Below are 16754 nucleotides of genomic sequence, written 5' to 3'. Positions count from 1 at the left end.
TCTTTCCTCCACCTTGCCTTTTTTCATCTGCAGTGAAAATGCAACCCAGAACCGCTTTTATGGCATCTCCTCTTCTAGCTGGAGTTGGGTCACGTGGCTGGCCCTAACCCAATCACAGGCCAGGAGCAGAGGGGTGCTCCTGATTGGTGTCAGGCCTCATTGAGGCCTGGGGAGGTGGTCTGCTGTCCACTGTGGTGGACAGGGAAGTGACCCTGAATGGTCCATGCACTGTTGGCAAGGAAGGAGGCCCCCAGCAGTGGCTCTTGGAGACACAGCTAGGGGTTTCTTATTTTTATTTATTTATTTTTTAAGATTTTATTTATTTGAGATAGAGAGGGAGCACAAGTGGGAGCAGGGGTAGAGGGAGAAGCAGACCCCCTGCTGAGCAGGGAGCAGGGTCCTGGTCCTCTCCATCCCAGGACCCCAAGATCCTGACCAGAGTCGAAGACCGATGCGTCATGACTGAGCCACCCAGCCACCCCGGGATTTATTATTTTTAAAAATAGATCTAGGCTTGCTGATGGTCTAACAAATATTATTTTATTCCCTGCCTTACCCAGTGGTGACATTTGGGCATTTTGAATTTCTGCCTTCAGAGGTGTGATATCTTAAACTTGAGACATTCTTCCTGAAACTTGATGATAACTGCCAGAATTTTTTTTTTCTATAACTGTGAAACACTTAAGCATTTTACGCAGGGTGGAGTTAGAGGGGGCCTCACAGGGACCCCAAATCATGGTGAGGGGGAGAAGAAACACCTTTTTTGAAAGGAATAATAACGAAAAGGTACGATAGATAATGGGCATCTCTGCAAAGTGTAGGTTTTTATGGTGGAAATAGGCTTTAACGTAGTGCAAATACAAATTCTATGGGGGGAAAAAACAGGAAAAGCAGACTTTTCAATGTATCCTAGAGTTATTTTCTTTTTTTTTCCCCCTAAAACAAATTTTCCTATTAGGCCCAGGATGAAAAATTCTTCTTTTTCCTGTTACTCCGACTGGTTAATAAAACTGTTGAAAGGAAATTTTAATGAGCTGGAAACCTTATTTTTCTGGAAGTCGTCTTGAGCATCTCGAGCATGGAAACAGTCAGGCGTGGAGGAGGGTCTTGACCTCGAACCTCCATGGCTCTCCCTGTCCCGGTACTCTCCGCTGTGAGATAGATGAGGAGCTGACAGGCTGTCTCAGATTCAGGGCAGCATCTTTGCTCAGAAGCAGATCTCTTGCAGGTGTGCTGTGTGAACAGCCTCCTGGGGTTGGCTTTCCCACATGGGCTGTCATCAAGGCAGTGATGGGCTGGAGTGACCAAGGGTGTCCCCTTATGTCTGCCAAGGGCGGGGGGGGTGTCTACATCTCTTTTTCTAGCAGATTTGTTTTTTAAATTTCTTTATTAGAGAATGAGAGAGAGAGAGTACAGTGTGGGGGAGGGACAGAAGGAGAGGCAGAAGCAGACTCTCCACGGAGCAGGGAGCTCGACCTGGGGCTCGACCCCAGGACCCTGAGATCATGACCTGAGCTGAAGGCCGATGCTTAGCCGACTGAGACCCCAGGTGCCCCTCTAGCACAGTTAGAGATGCCTGGTGCTGACGACAGTTTTGAAATGTATGCTTGGCAGGAATTATTTTGTTTTGCTTACTATTTCTTTTCTGCCCATAAAAGGCATTTTTGTTGGAGAGAATGGAGAATACAGAAAGGCCCAGCGAAGAAAACAGAAGATGCCCAAAGCCCACCGCTTACAGACGTTTCCATCCGTCTTTTTACAATCCTTCTCATATGTATCTCTGCCCTCCCTCCCTTTCTCTCTTCCTGTCCCTTTTTCTTCTCTTGGCACGTAATGAGGACCACACAGGATAGAGGTATCACGTTATATTTTTTTCTCCAAGTTAATGCACCATGTGGGGTCAGACAATCAATTCAAGCCACAGCTCCTCTTCTAAGCAGTATGTGATCTTTCTGGGCCTCCATTTTCCTAATCTGTGGAAGGGGGCGGGTAGTGGTTGTTTGAGAACTGATTGTAAAAATCTCAGTGGATTGCTCCATCCGGTGTCCGACATTGATGTCTCTTGACATGTGTTCCCTTATATCTCGGAGACCAAACTCTATCACACTGACCACTACCCCCTAGACCTCTTGCCCAGCTGTAAAGTAGGGCTGAAGACCTTAATTTGCAGGAAGAGGAAAGCAGAATGTCTGTCCCAGGTCGCTTAGAACAGGGCTTCTCAGCCTTGGCACCACTGACCTTTTGGGTCTATGACTTTATCACTCAAGGGGCTGAGCCGTGCATTGCAGGGCTCTACCCACTGGATGCCGGGAGAACCTCCCCAACTCCAGACCTTGTCGAAATTGCCTTTGCTCGAGAACCACTGGGCTAGACTGCTCAGGATTTGTCACTTGGGGCTGCCCATGGCCATGCTGAACAAGACTGGCAGGCAGCCAGGATGAGCACCCTTGAAGGGTCAAGCACAGGCTCTCCCTGCCTATGTTCCCAGACTCTCTGAATAGCAGGCGTCTTGTTTCAAGGGGGAAGCTGCAGGATCCAGCTGTCCTCGGTAGCGTGAATCCAAGGGAAGATCTACCCGTGGCTGTGTCACCATATCTCAGCCAGGGCACTGCCTGTCCTTCTTGACTCCAGGGGGAGACACCTGTGGTCCCAGTGAGTTATCAGGGAAACGGGCCACACAGCAGGAAGTCCTCTGAGCAGTGACATCACTCCCCTTTCATCTCAAGCTGTGGGCAAGGCGGCTTCACACAAAGTGCTTCTGTTCCCAGACTCCCCCAAATCAAAGACCACTGGGTTCTTTTTTTTTTTTTAAGATTTTATTTATTTATTCATGAGAGACACAGAATGAGGGGCTGAGACACAGGCAGAGGGAGAAGCAGACTCCCTGTGGGGATCTCGATGTAGGACTCGATCCCAGGACCCTGGGATCATGCCCTGAGCTGAAGGCAGACGCTCAACCACTGAGCCACCAGGTGCCCCAGACTACTGGGTTCTAATGGTCCATGAAGAAGGGTGGCTCAGCTCATTCCCTCTCAGAGGAAAGTGTGATAGCCGGAGCCCTCCCTGCACTGGGCCAGACTGCTGAGCTACTGACCTGCTCCTGGACCACATCCGTGAGCGAAGCCAGGGCTCGTCGTCAGGCTTTAACATCCATGAACACATGCCTGCCTGACCACCACGCCCACACACCCAGCCCCGTTTCAGAGGTGCCATGCCAACCTGTGGTATCCACTTTTTATAGAACTCTTCTCTGGGCTGCCTTAGGCTGCCTATAGATTGAAGAGGGGACTGTGGCTGCAATGGTCCACTTCTGGGGTGGGGATTAGTCTTCTCTCTGTGTCTTACTTGGAAAGTAGAGAAACTTCAGGAAGAGAAACTTTTTGAACCTTTTTGGAAAAAAAAAAGTTCGAGGAGGAGTCAGATGGAACACTACTTGGTTCAAAAATGCACAGCTGAGCCGAGGGTGGCACCTAAGGACACAGGATATTTGTCAAATATAAACGAAGTGTTTAATAAATCTTGCTCCTGCAGGCTGCCCGAGCTGCTGGGGCTGCCTTAGCCTCTCTCCTCATCCTGAAGGATGGCCCAGCCCAGCTGGTCATTTCTCCTGCCTGTGGTTCCCCTCAGGGGACTTAGTGGCGGGACAGTGATGGCACAGCTAACCTCCAGGGGGCACATGAGTTTTGTGAGGCCACTGACCAGCAAGGGTTTTCATTCTGTCCTGGGATGATCCAAAGTGGGAAATGGTCGTTGGTCCAGTCTGATAGTAGATGGATGGGGTGTGCCATTGACTGGCAGCTGATTTCTAAACCTACGAAGGCCTAAATGATGTTGATGGGCATGATCCTGGCAATCAGCCAATTCGAGCACCTCGAACCTCTGTGTGGCTAGGTGGCTGGCCTGGGCAGAGCTAAGAGGACAGGCTCTGGGAAGAGCTGTGACCTGCACTCATCAGCTATGTGACCTTGCATGGGACACTTATCCTCTTCGAGTTTCAGTGTCCTCATCTGCAAAATGGGCATGATGGAAGCACCTGCCTCTCAGGAGTGTTCTGAGGATCGAGTGTGCTTAGACCAGTATCTGACCCATGTTCATGGTTAGCACTCGGTAACTGTTGTCTGAATCATCCTTGGGACCCCTTTCCTTTCAGGAGTGTGCTGTCTACAGAGCGCAGGCTGTCTTTAGGGGTGTGGGGGCTTTATTGAGGTTCCTAAGGCAGTCCCAGCTATTGGAGTCCCCCAGAGAGAATATGGTCACTTGAGGTTTGAGGTGCCAGGTGTCAATTTTGACTTGTGATTCTAGAACTAGCCCTTCTCCCTGCATCTTATCTGGTGGTGGTGGCATGTGTTTGTGTGGGGGGGCTTGGAACGTGAAGATGACATGGCTGGAGTCAGGATCCTTGATGCTTTATAGACTCCCCTTCCTGGGAATCTGAAATTTCAGGACGCACTGTGCTGTGGCTTCCAGGGATTGGCTTAATCGCTGGGCCTTGAGTGGGTTTATCCAGCTGGAAAGTGGATGAAGGATTGGAGACCTGCATATTCCGTTCCTGCAGACTTCCACACATCCTTTCTGTTCCTCTCCTTGATTTTCACACCGGTTGAGAAGAGTCGATGTTCAAGAAAGGTCCTTGCTCAGGAGGCAGCTGGGTTTGGAGGCCGCCCACAGCTGCCCGCCCCAGTCAACTTGACAAGCAGGTATCGAAGTCTTGGTGTGTTGAGCTCATACCTGTTGGGTATAAGCCCTCAGATGAAGTAGGAAACAAAGAGACACAGTCCTCACCCTAGCCGCCTCCAGGTGGAGGCCATGGGGGCCATGAAGAGCAATAGGTGGTTGGGGCACAGCTAGGTGGGTTATTGTTCAGCGGTGATTGGCAATCTGGAATGCATTGGTTCACTCCCTTTTTTCCAAGGCTTTCCTAGTTTCAGCCAGATCCAGGGTGGTCTCCCCTTGGTCCTGGGTTGGCAGCTCTCTTGAGTGCTCGCAGGACCCACACCACTGCTGCCTTGGGTAGAGCAATGAATCTTTGCCCTTTGGGATCCCAACGTGAATGTCACAGAGCAGCTGCTTCTACTCTTAGACATCCACAAAGCAAGGAGTGAGTCTCACCATGTTGAAACTGTGACATGTGTTTGAAAATAAAAAGTTTTAATTAGAAGGAGCATTTCTCAGCCTCAACCTGGTGCTGGCTGTCTTAACATTGAGACTAAAATAAATCGGCTCCAACTTCTTGGCACAAGACCCACTCTGCCATTTACTCACTGACTCTTGGGTTGGAGCGTGTGGTGTAGTTGTCTTTTCGAGAGCTCAGACTTCACACAACAAAGGAGAGGGAGGGCGTTTGTCCCCAGGGTGGTGGGGTCTGCAGCACCATTTGCTTTGGGACCTGTCATGTTGTCCTATTTGTGTTCAATTATGTTTGCAAAACGCCTCCTTCTTTATAAATGTAGGAGCCATGAAAGGCAGCGTGGCATATGTAATGCCAGGGCCATGGCTTTGGGAGATACCCGTGGGTTCATATTCTTGTTCATTAACCAACCATGTGGCCTTGGGTGGCTCATTCAGTCTCCGAGCTTCTGTACCTTTATCGTAAGGTGGGTATCACACCTTCTTTGCCAGCCTAACGATGATGGTTCTAGATTATGTACACGTAGTGCCTGGCCCAGTAGCAGCTCGACGAATGGTACCTGTTATTATTCTAAAGTACTGGTGAAAAAAAAAAGTACTGGTGAGTGCAGTGCTCTGGGTCACTGCCATGGTCTCCCACGGTGTTTTCAGCATGGGGGTGGCCTTGACTGTGGATGCTTCTGGTTTCTCTAAGGACTGGCAAGCCTGAAATTAACTATGCCAGATGCACATGGGCTGGCAAGTGGGTGTGCCCCTGAATGTCAGCCTGCCTTGTTGTGTTAGCCTTCTGGCCTGCTTCGGGCTCCCACCCTGCACACACACACACACACACACACCCGCCTCCCAGCACAAGCCATCACGGGCACTAACGAAACAAAGGGGCCTAGTCCAGGGAACACAAAATAAGCCCTTTCTTGGTTTCCTTATGCCAGTCCCAGGTGACTAAGAGGTTGGATCTTGAGGTTTGTGTGCAAAGCAGAATTTCCACTCGAGATACATCATTAGCAGCAGGTCCCCTCTTGGACTCTGGGTTGGATTTTATTATTGAGCTGAAGAGGACACTGATGATCATCCCAACTCACTTTCTTCTTAAATGCAGGAATTTCCTCCTCCCTCCCTTTGTTTCTTTTCTTCCAGAAATCCTATTTATTTATTTATTTATTTATTTATTTATTTATTTAGATTTATATTTATTTATTTAAAGATTTTATTTATTTATTCATGAGAGACACAGAGAGAGGCAGAGACACAGGCAGAGGGAGAAGCAGGCTTCATGCGGGGAGCCCAGCATGGGACTCGATCCCGAGACTCCAGGGTCACACTCTGGGCTGAAGGCAGGTGCTAAACTGCTGAGCCACCCAGGAATCCACCCCTCTGCTTTTATTTTTATATTTTTTAAAGAGAGAGAGAGAGCACAAGCAGAGGGAAGGGGCAGAGGAAGAGGGAGAAGCAGGCTCCTCGCTGAGCAGGGAACCCCATGTGGGCCTGGACCCCAGGACCCTGGGATGGTGACCTGAGCCAAAGGCAGATGCCTAACCATCTAAGCCCCGCAGGCACCCCCAGGAATCTCTTTTAAAATATCTCTGACCTATGGACCCCTATCTGTATCCCTGAATAAGGCAAGACAACCTAATACCATTGGCATGATAGCCATTGAGTGTCTGAAGGTCATTGCTGTGTCTGCCCTATACCTCTCTTTCAGGTTAAATTTTGCCATTTGCTCAAACTCATTCCTTGGGCTTTGTTTTTAGACCACACAGGATTCTTGCTGCTTTCTTTTTGGGGTTCTCCAGATTGTCACAGACTCCCTTGAAATGGCTTTCATTTCCTATAACTAATCCCATTATTCCAGCTGGGCTTTGACCATTAACCTTCCCATTCTCTAGATGTGTTCTTTTTTTGTTTTGTAAAGATTTTATTTTTAAGTAATCACTCCCCCCAACATGGGGCTCGAACTTGCAACCTCTGAGATCAAGAGTTGCATGCTCCACTGACTGAGGCAGCCAGGCCCCCCTCTCTACATGTATTCTTAGCTTTCGTAGTATGCATTTCTCTTTTCTCTTTTGCAGCCGCCTGTCCCTGTTGTCTCCTTTAGCTTCCAGTCACCCAGCCACTGTGAATCCCATCTGAACCCGTCTTCCCAACCCGTGCCTATGTTGTTTGTTGCATTTAAATGTACAGGTGGATGTTTGTATAGATCTAGAAATTTCCAGTGAGTCTAGATCTTGTCATTGTCTCTGTCAGCTAAGTTAGTGAGTCAGCAGCCATGGTGTTCTTTGGTTCTGTAGTTTGGACATAGGATGGTTTCTTAAGAAGTAGTTCATTTTGGGCACACGGGTGACTCAGGTGTTAACCGTGTGCCTTCATTCACTCAGGACATCATCTCAGGGTCCTGGGATCGAGCCCTGCATCTGGCTCCCTGCTTAGCGGGGGGTCTGCTTCTTCTTCTCCCTTGGTCTCCCCCTCCCCACCCCAGCTTGTGCTCACTCTCTCTCAAATAAATAAATAAAATTAAAAAAAAAATTAAGAAGAGGAAGAGACACCAGAGTTCCTCTCTGTATGCCTGTGTCCAGAGGCAGGGCCATGTGAGGACATGTGATGAGCCTGCTGACTATAAGCCAAGGAAGAAGCCAGAAGCCAGCTCTGCTGACACTTGCTCCTGGGGGTCCAGCCTCCAGAGCTGTGAGACAACACACTTCCATGGTGTGAGCTCCCCCAGCCTGTGGTTCTTTGTAAGGCCGCCTGGGCAGACTGAGATACTTTCCTTTCTTCCAAAGGCCACAGCTGTGTGCGGCTCTGTTTGCAGTAACGCTGGCCCTGTTGAGGTCAGGTCCGGGGAGCCTGCCTTTGCTCTGGCACAGGGCAGCGTGGGGGCTTCTGGTCTGCGTTATTTCCAGGCCCTGTCTTCATTTAATGGATTGGATAACTAAGGATGAGAAAGTGTAAGCCGTTTTCTGAAAGCCACTTTAGTAGATTAGGCAGTGAACCTGAGGGTGAATCCCAGTGCTCTCAGAGCTCGCTTGGGTAAATCCAGGACAAATATATTTAATTCCTTATTTAAAAATGCAATTCATAGTGACGTGTGGATGTCACTGAATGGCAAAGAAATGAAACAAAGTGGGTCAGTGACACACTGCACTGTTTTGTGATAAATGTAGGTTAACTGATTTAATGGAAAGCCACAATCTAAGGGAAAGTGGACTTGAAAAGCTTAAGCCCTCGAAAAATCTCTGACTATCCACTTATGCCCCAGAGAGAGTAGTGTAGCTCTTTGAGCCTAAACCTGTTATCAGCCAATTCTTTTTTTCTGCCTTAAGTTGAAACCATTGCTTTAATTTAAAATATTTGTATTGGATGGTGATTATGTGCCTGGCTTTGTGCTAAAGCATTAAACACCCAGAGCTAAAATGTATGGTTGGAGGGCACCCAGATGGCTCAGTGGTAGAGTATCTGCCTTTGCTCAGGTCATGGTCCCAGGGTCCTGGGATTGGTCTCTCCGCATGGAGCCTGCTTCTCCCTTTGCCTATGTCTCTGCCTCTCTCTCTGTGTCTCTCGTGAATGAATAAATAAAATCATAAAAAAAAAAAAGTACGGTTGCTGTCCTGAATTGACAGCAATCTAGAGGGGCTGGCTAAGGGGCTACACTATGTTGTAGGGGTGACCTGAGAGGGCAGAGGGAAGGAGTTGTAGCATGCTATGGGAGTTATACATGATGGGAGGGCAGTAGCTCACACAGGGTGAGGGCAGACACCAGGGTTGGCTTTCCTAAAAGAGGTGAGACTCGAGCTGAGTTTGGGTAAGAAGTCCTGGTTATTCAGGCCATGCTGAATAATGGTGTTGCAGGCAGAGAAAATAGTAAGCGTATCAACATGGAGATGTGGGAGGCCACCCACATGGAGGACTGTGTGCATACAGATACTCCTTTCTACTCTTCATTTCCTTCTTCTCTTTCTTCAGTGATGTTTTGGTAAGCCAACTCTGTGGGGTGAATAAAAAGGTCTGATTTATTTCCATGGTATAAGTATACCGTCCGTGACTGATTCCAAGCTACCAACATGGTGTTGAAGGCCCCCTCAATTTCTAAAACTCTAACAGTTGGTCACAGCCTGTATAATCCCATTCAGTAGACCACTGCCTCCCATCTATGCGTCATCTGTCCATTCATCCATCCATCATCCATCTATCCATCACCCATCATCTGTCCGTTTGTCCATCCATCCGTCATCCATCCACTTCCCCAGTATCTCTCCATCCATCCATCCATCCATCCATCCATCCATCCATCCATCCATCCTTCCCATCCCTCATCCATCTGTCCATCCACTCATCTATCCATCCATCCATCGTCATCCACCCGCCCATCTGTCCATCTATCCATCATCCATCCATCCACGTATAAACATAGTTTTAACTAAACAGAATCTGAGCAATAAATCATGTTACAGATTTTAGAGTTCCTTTCGTCAAGTCTTCTGACTTTATAGACGAGAAAGCTGATATCTAGAGAGAGGAAGTGACTTTCTTAAAGTCTATTTGTAGAACTTAGATTAGGACTGTGGTCTTCAGAATTTAGGTCTGCAGCTGCTTCTCTTGAGTAAAGAATGCACAGCGTGAGATATAGCTTGGTAATTTCCAAGTTGGAGCAATGTGGAATCCATGGTGTACACACCAGTTCTGTGAGTCCCTGCTTTTCTGTGATAGTCCTAACGCTCATCAGAGTGTTTTTGTTGTTCGTTGTCTCTATTGTTGCTGGTTCCCAGCAGGCTCACAGTTTCCTTCACAGGGGGTTCAGAATGTCCCTGTGTAAATTACATTCTTCTCCCAGTTTGTAGCACTGAGCTTCAGAATTTAATTTAGCACTTGGTTCTTGATATTTATTCAGTCTTTGATGTTTCTTGATTTCATTGGCCCCCCTCCCTCTCTCTTTTCATTTTTCTTCCTGGCAGTATAGACAGCTCTCCTTTGGGACTCCCAACTCAAGTCACCCATTTGTGGTTTTAACCGGTTGCTTCTTGGGAGCTTCATTCGTGCCAGGCTAAATTTCTGTGGACGTATTTATAGAGTTGAAAATGTCTCTCTTTCTTCTTGGGCTTCTAGCAGTGTGTCCTGGAGCTCTTGAGAGATGGCTAATTGACTCTGCTTTTGATGGTCTTTAAATTGTTGTTACCTCTGAGAGAGGAAGGGTCACTCTTACTCTCCGAGAAGCTTTATTCTGGAATCATGGACAGACCGGCTGGTGAATTGGATGCTGCAGAGGACTCTATTTAAAACTAGCTTCTGTGTTGTACTGTTGAGCAAGAAAAGCAAGCGTATGCTGAGCTACGCATAGGGATGCCACTTTTGTAAAAGAGTAAAGCAAACTAATTGGCGGTTACCTCTGGATGGTGGTGGAAGGTGGAAACCAGTTGGAGAGAAAACTTTCACCTTTTATTTCACCTTTTAACTTTCTATGTTTCTGCATCGTTTAACTTTTTTTATTTTTAATTATAAGCATGCCACGTAAAGCCAATCCAGACTAACCAGCCTGCTTATATTTTAATCAAGCTCATCTGGGCAGGGGCGTTAAGCTTTCTGTTGCCTTCTTGCCACAACAATTTGCCATTTGCCCAATATAAAGTTTACAAGTGCCTAGTTTATAAACTGTAACCTCGTAATTTTTAGATACAATTAATCTCGGTTGCTAGAAAGTGGTAATTGCCTTGGTATTCAAACCTGTTCGGTAAGGGCAGCATTTAAATCTAGGCTTCCCTGTGAATTCTCCCTTTACCTAATAATTTTAACCAATTCTTCCCTAATGAGGTTAATCATCTACTCGTATGCACCGCCTAAGCTGGTCATTATTCGGGGCTTCCAACCGAGATTCTAAAAACCTCCTGGAGACATTCCCTGAGCTGACATTGGGTCATTATTTTTTTCCAGCGCCCCTTGACTGCGCTCCCAGCTGCCTTGGACGGGGAGTCATTAGATTTCACGGGCTCCCCGGGAATAGCCTCGTGTTCTTGATACCAGCGACCCTGCCTTCCCTCCTCCTTCCCCTTGAATGAACTCCTTTCACGTACTTGGCAGTTCTGTCCTCCTCCTTAGAACGGCCTTTGGCATCCCCGTTCTCGAACTGGGAGGAATAAATCTGGTCCCATTCCCCACGGCTCGGAGCATTTGACAAGGCAGGACGGTGTGGCTGTTTACAAGACCCAGATCGGTTCCGAAGGGTCCGAGACGGAAAGAGAAACGTGACTTCTTGCTCAGGGGTTTGCAAAAACGATGCACATTGCCTCTGCCAGCTGCCTCCTGCTTATCAGAAGAGTTTTCCGAAATGTGCGGACGGGGCGAATGCTGGGTTACGGACTCAAAGCACAGTTGTGATGATGCCAGCGGAGGAAAATCATCCCTCTGTTTCACAGCCTTTGCGGACCTCTTTTAAGTTACTAGGTTGAACCGTCTGACTTGCCAAACCGAGCTGCTACGAGGGCAGTTTCATCCAGTTCGACCTGAGAGCGCGTCTTTGCTAAGTTGTCAGACATGGGAAATCTGTGTCTAACATCAGGAGAGGCACGGGACGGCCGTGCTTTAAGGAAACGCCTGTCTCTCACGGTTAGTGTCCTCCTAGCTGACACTTGGTTGTTGCCACACTAGCTTTCAGAAAGTATCTAGAGCAAAATGGGTTGCCTAGCAACGTGCTCCGGCCCACGAGGGTTGGAGAATGGGTCAGTGATTAACAATTATGTACAATCAAGTCTAAAAATGCACAGCGGCCTGCAACATCCGAGCTCTGACCACCGGAAAAACCTCAGCGTTCCGCCGCCCCGGGTGTGTGTGGCTGTTGTGTGTGAGTGGATTGCGACTGTGGTGTGGACCTTAGGGCTGCGGTCCAGAAACACTTTGCTCTGGACTGACATGGGCGGATGGTGCCCCTCTGTCCGACGATCGAATTTGCAGAAGCATCTGACACCCATCATTTGGTCGGCTGCCTCTCTGGACACTCTTCCTCTTGGAAGGTGAAAGGAGCAAAACGGAGAGTTTGGATATTTATGGTTGTTGTCGTCTCAACAAATTTGGCCCCTATTAGGGAATCTGTAATTTGCCAGAGAACAAATACACAAGATGACTGACAAGGGCTCACTCAACCCGAATCATTCTTTCCAGAATTACGAATGCTGTGCAAATGCTCTTCCTGAAATGGCCCCAGCCCTTGATCGTTTCTCTTCCTTCCGTTCCAGCAAAAAGAGAAGACAAATTTTGCCTAATCCAGTCCTTACTTAATCTTTCTGTCAGCACAAATATCGATGGTGTAAATCCTGAAAACGGCAGTAAAGCTGGGAGGCATTTTTATAACTCTGGCAAAGCTAATAATGCACATTTCTTTGTTGAGAATCATTGAGTTTAATTGGCTAATCAATTTCGAGGCCCTTTCCATTTGTATTTTGTTTAATCAACAAAAATAAATCGCCCTGCCAACCTTGAAAGCTCCAAGTCGGAGAACAGTGGCAAATACTTCGTTTGTCCTGCCAAAAGTGCTTTCCAACCGAAATGTCTTAATTGAAGATGATTTATATTCAGAAGCGCGGATGTTTTATCATTTGTCTGAAGAAGGAAAGAGCTGTGTAAGCAAGCCGTATGCAGCCGTTTTAGGCATTGTTTTTGACATTTATCTACTCTCTTTATCCCTCAGACGTTTATATAAGAACGACCTTCCCCAGTCCTTCTTGCTAATGATGCAGGCTCCAGCTCCTGAAGCGGTTGTCAGGTGTTCCCTGTAACTAACGGGCGGTTTTGGCTCAGAGTGCTTCTAGAATCCAGACCTTTGCTCTTTCCTCCTGGGTTTTACTGCCCGGGTCTCCTGTCTCTGGGCCCTTGGAGGGAAGTGGCTGACTTCTTGGTGCTGGAAGACTCTTAGGCCCTGTTCACCTCCTCCCGGGAATAGGGCCTCTGCCTGGTTTTGTCAGCGGGTGTGGTGGGGGGGGAACCTCACTAGCAGTGGCTGGGGTCTCGGTCCACGGGGCCTTTGAGCGGGGTGGGCCACGGGTTCAGGTTTTGCTTTTGTTGCCTTCTCTGCACTCCGGGGAGGGAGGAGAGATGACAAGAAGCCACATGTGTTTAATTGCCTGTGTGATGCGTTCTCACTTCTTCCGACAGCCCTGTGTGGTAGCGAAACCCCATAAGTTGAGATGAGGTTCCGAGGCCATGCGTGACAGCTTGTACGTGGAGGGCTGCAACTGGAATCCGTCCCCAGGTGTGTTCCCATGTCCCTGGCTGCTGGAAGCTGGACCAGAACCCCCCTCCCGCCAGCATCACTCACCCCGTTACCCTTCCCGGGCTCCTGGGGTGCGGGTACCATCTAGCATGACCGTGGCTACGGTTCATGACTGCTTGTTGTGTGTCTGGCACTTTTCCAGGAGCTTCACATGTACTAATTTATTGAACCCCCACTCGCCTGTTAGCTACTGCTACCCTCATCTGACATGTGAGGTGCAGAGTGGTTGGGGCACCAACTCAAGGTCACACGGGTAATAGTTGGGGCCACCGGGATTTGAATCCAGGTGATCTGACCCAGCCCCCATGCTCATAGGGGCCCACCCTCCACTGGCTATTCCCTTGCCTGTTCAGCACCCTACATGCCTCCAGTGCAAAGAAGAAGCAGCTAAGATGTAAGACGAAGGGAAAATACTTTGGTTTGATGGAACTTGCTTTGGACCTTGTTTTGGACAGTAGAGGCCAATGATATGCTCATTGCCTAATTCATGGCTCATTCCTTAATCTTTGGCTGAACTGGGTTGCCCTTCCTGCTACCGTTTCTCCATTCTGAGAGTTCCCTTTTAGCACCTCTGCTCAAGGTCCACCTTCCATGGGGTCCTCTCTGACTGATGGGAGGCCAGCTGTCCTCTAGAGGCCACCAAGAAACCAGCATCATGACCTGCAAGTTACTGTGAGGGAAAAAACTTAAAAAAACCCAGGAACCAATAACAACAACAACTGCTACTGCTATTACTACTTCTACTACTTCTTTTTAAGATTTTATTTATTTATTTATTTATTTATTTATTTATTTATTTATTTATTTATTTATTTATTTATGAGAGAGAGGGAGAGAGGGAGCGTGAGCGCGTGCACAAGCACAAGGGGACAGGCAGAGAGAAAAGGAGAAGCAGGCTCCCCGCTGAGCAGGGAGCCCAATGCAGGGCTTGATTCCAGAACCCCGTCTGACCTGAGCTGAAGGCAGATTCTTAACCAACTGAGCCCCCAGGCACCCCTAGTTTCACAACTAAACAATTCCTGTAAGTACCTAGTTCCAGGAAGCCCATGGAATGGTAAAAACCCAGCAGCCGTGGTGTGTACGAGGGGTTTGACTTTTCACTTTGCAGCCCCAAGCCACAGCATCTTTGGGTACAGGGGATCAGGTGATCCCTGTATCAAGGAAGACTGTGGAAGACTCTTCATATTTGGCTAGAGTGGGAAGGCCTGCAGCAGCTCCGATGACTTAATGTCCTGATGATGATAATATCTGCAGAGAACCATTTCTGACACCAAGCCCCGTCCAAAGTGTTTTGCATAAATTAATCGTGAGTTTTCTATCAGTCCCATTAGGTAGATGCTGTAGTCCTCCTTTTACAGATGAGAAAATCGGCAGCGTTAAATGTGCACGTGTATTGTAATTTTAGGAACATTAACATACAAAACACAGCTTTGAATCAAGGACATATGGTGCTTGGCTCGTGGGTTGGTGGAGCTAGTGTTTGGCTGCTCTTCGGAGCACAGATGCCTCCTTATTAGATGGGCCTTGGAAACTAGCTTAAATGTGTGGGGCAATACTACAGTCAGCATTTATTGAGTTACTACTGTATGCCAGGCACTATTTTAAGAACTTGGCATGAATTTTTTTAATCCTCACAGAAAGAGCTACTACAACTATGATTATAAATGAGGAAACTAAGTCAGAAGGGTAGTATAACTTGCCCAAAGCCACCCAGTCAGTACATGACAGGGCCACAGGTCAGGAGAGGCCATTGGGGTCCTGAGTGGGGCTCTTTTTTTTTTTCCCCCTTTTCCAAGTTTTATTATGGTTTTACTTATTTTTAATTTAATTTAATTAATTAATTTTTTTTTAATTGGAGTTCAATTTGCCAACATGTAGCATAACACCCAGTGCTCGCCGACTGGGGCTCTTAATCACAGTGGTCTCTGCCTCTGAGCTAAGACCCCTGGTGCAGCTGGGTGAAGGGATGGTGGCATAGGGGATGGACACAGTCACGGGGCCCTGTGTGGGTTAGAGGCTGTGTGGTGCCGGGCAGGTACCCTTGCCCCTGTGGCTTGTCACTTGTATAGGCATCTTCTGTGGTGTGGATTTGGAGGATGATTTTTTTTTTAAGATTTTATTTATTTGAGAGAGAGAGAGAGGAAGAGGGAGCATGAGCAAATGGGAAGGGGCAGAGGGAGAAGCAGACTCCCCGTTGAGCAGGGAGCCAGATGTGGGACTCGATTCCAGGACCCAGAGATCATGAGCTGAGTCAAAGGCAGATGCTCAACCACTGAGCCACCCAGGTGCCCCTGGAGATTGATTTTATCAGTCTTTCATAGGCTTCTGTTCATATGTAGCCAGGACCATCTTAGGAGTGAAGAAAATTAAGAAGAGCTCTGATATGAATTCTAAATCTCCCTGGAAGGCATTCTGAGTCTTGGATGCACATTTTCTCATTGAGCCCCACAGCAACCCTATGAGGTTCCTACTGAACGGTGGTCTCCATGTGGCAAAGGGGCAGCCCTGGCCCCGGGGGAGGGCCAGCCACCATCCTGGCTCACACAGCAGGGGAGGGGCCCACTAAGGGAAGGGCTGACTCCCCGTGGGGGTGCTCTCCCCGGCCCCTGGGATGGGGTGGCAGCTTTGCTAGTCTAGTGCTTTTTCCCTCGTGCTTATCTGCCTCCACACTCTCCCGTGCCTCAGTGTCCTGAGCTTTTCAGAACAAAAAGATGAGATTTTCCACAGCCCTGTTACTGTTTTTGCTTGTGCTTGTGCATCTGAACACCTGCTGGGCTGATGAGCTTTTGAAATGTCACTTGGCTGTTGGGAGGGAGCTGTGAGTGATTGGTGGGAACACACCATCCCAGCTGCCTCCGAGGAGTGGGTGGTGGCGGGTAGCAGTGCGGTGGGTCCTCTTCCAGCCCGGCCCTTGGTGGGGGGAAGAGGTTGTGTTTCTGCTCATGCAGCCCACGCAGGTACCCACTGTACCTTGCCACATGGAGGCTGTTTCTACGCTGTGTTTCTCTCACAGCATTGGCTCTGCGTTTTGGGGTCCGCTTTTGAGAACGCAACTATGTTTTTGACCTTTTTCTGTGTGAGTTACGCTTTTCAGAAAAAGACACATGTACATTTATATGCAATTCTGGATAGAAATTCTGGATTTTTGTTGGCACCCTCCTAACACCCAGAGCCTCTTTAGCCATATCCTACCCTCCATATTCACACCACCTAATTAGCCCCCAAGGTTTCACCTCCTAATGCTATCATATTGGAGGTCAGGTTTCAACTAATTAATTTGGGGGGCCACAGTCTATGGCACCCTCCAGCACCTAGAACTAAGGATAAGGGGGAGAGGGTTCTTGAGCGAAGCTGTGACCTGTGGTAGAGAGACCTC

General features: G+C 48.2%; 1 protein-coding gene across 5 annotated transcripts in view; it reads left to right on the top strand.

The window, feature by feature from the left end:
- TIAM1 (TIAM Rac1 associated GEF 1) overlaps positions 1-16754 on the top strand; it is a 388153-nt gene that overhangs the window by 57802 nt on the left and 313597 nt on the right. For 2 of the 5 annotated variants that reach the window (XM_072806718.1, XM_072806720.1), the window contains exon 1: positions 13261-13357. The exons of the other annotated variants lie outside the window; for them this stretch is intronic. The gene's annotated coding sequence lies outside the window, so the exon portion shown is untranslated. Of the gene's footprint in view, positions 1-13260; positions 13358-16754 lie in introns of those variants that run through there. 5 annotated transcript variants of the gene reach the window in all.

The sequence above is a fragment of the Canis lupus genome, chromosome 30 (genome assembly GCF_048164855.1).
Source record: "Canis lupus baileyi chromosome 30, mCanLup2.hap1, whole genome shotgun sequence".
In the NCBI taxonomy this organism is placed as follows: Eukaryota; Metazoa; Chordata; class Mammalia; order Carnivora; family Canidae; genus Canis; species Canis lupus.
Note: the sequence above shows the minus strand (reverse complement) of the source record. Positions and strands in the feature narration are given on the sequence as shown.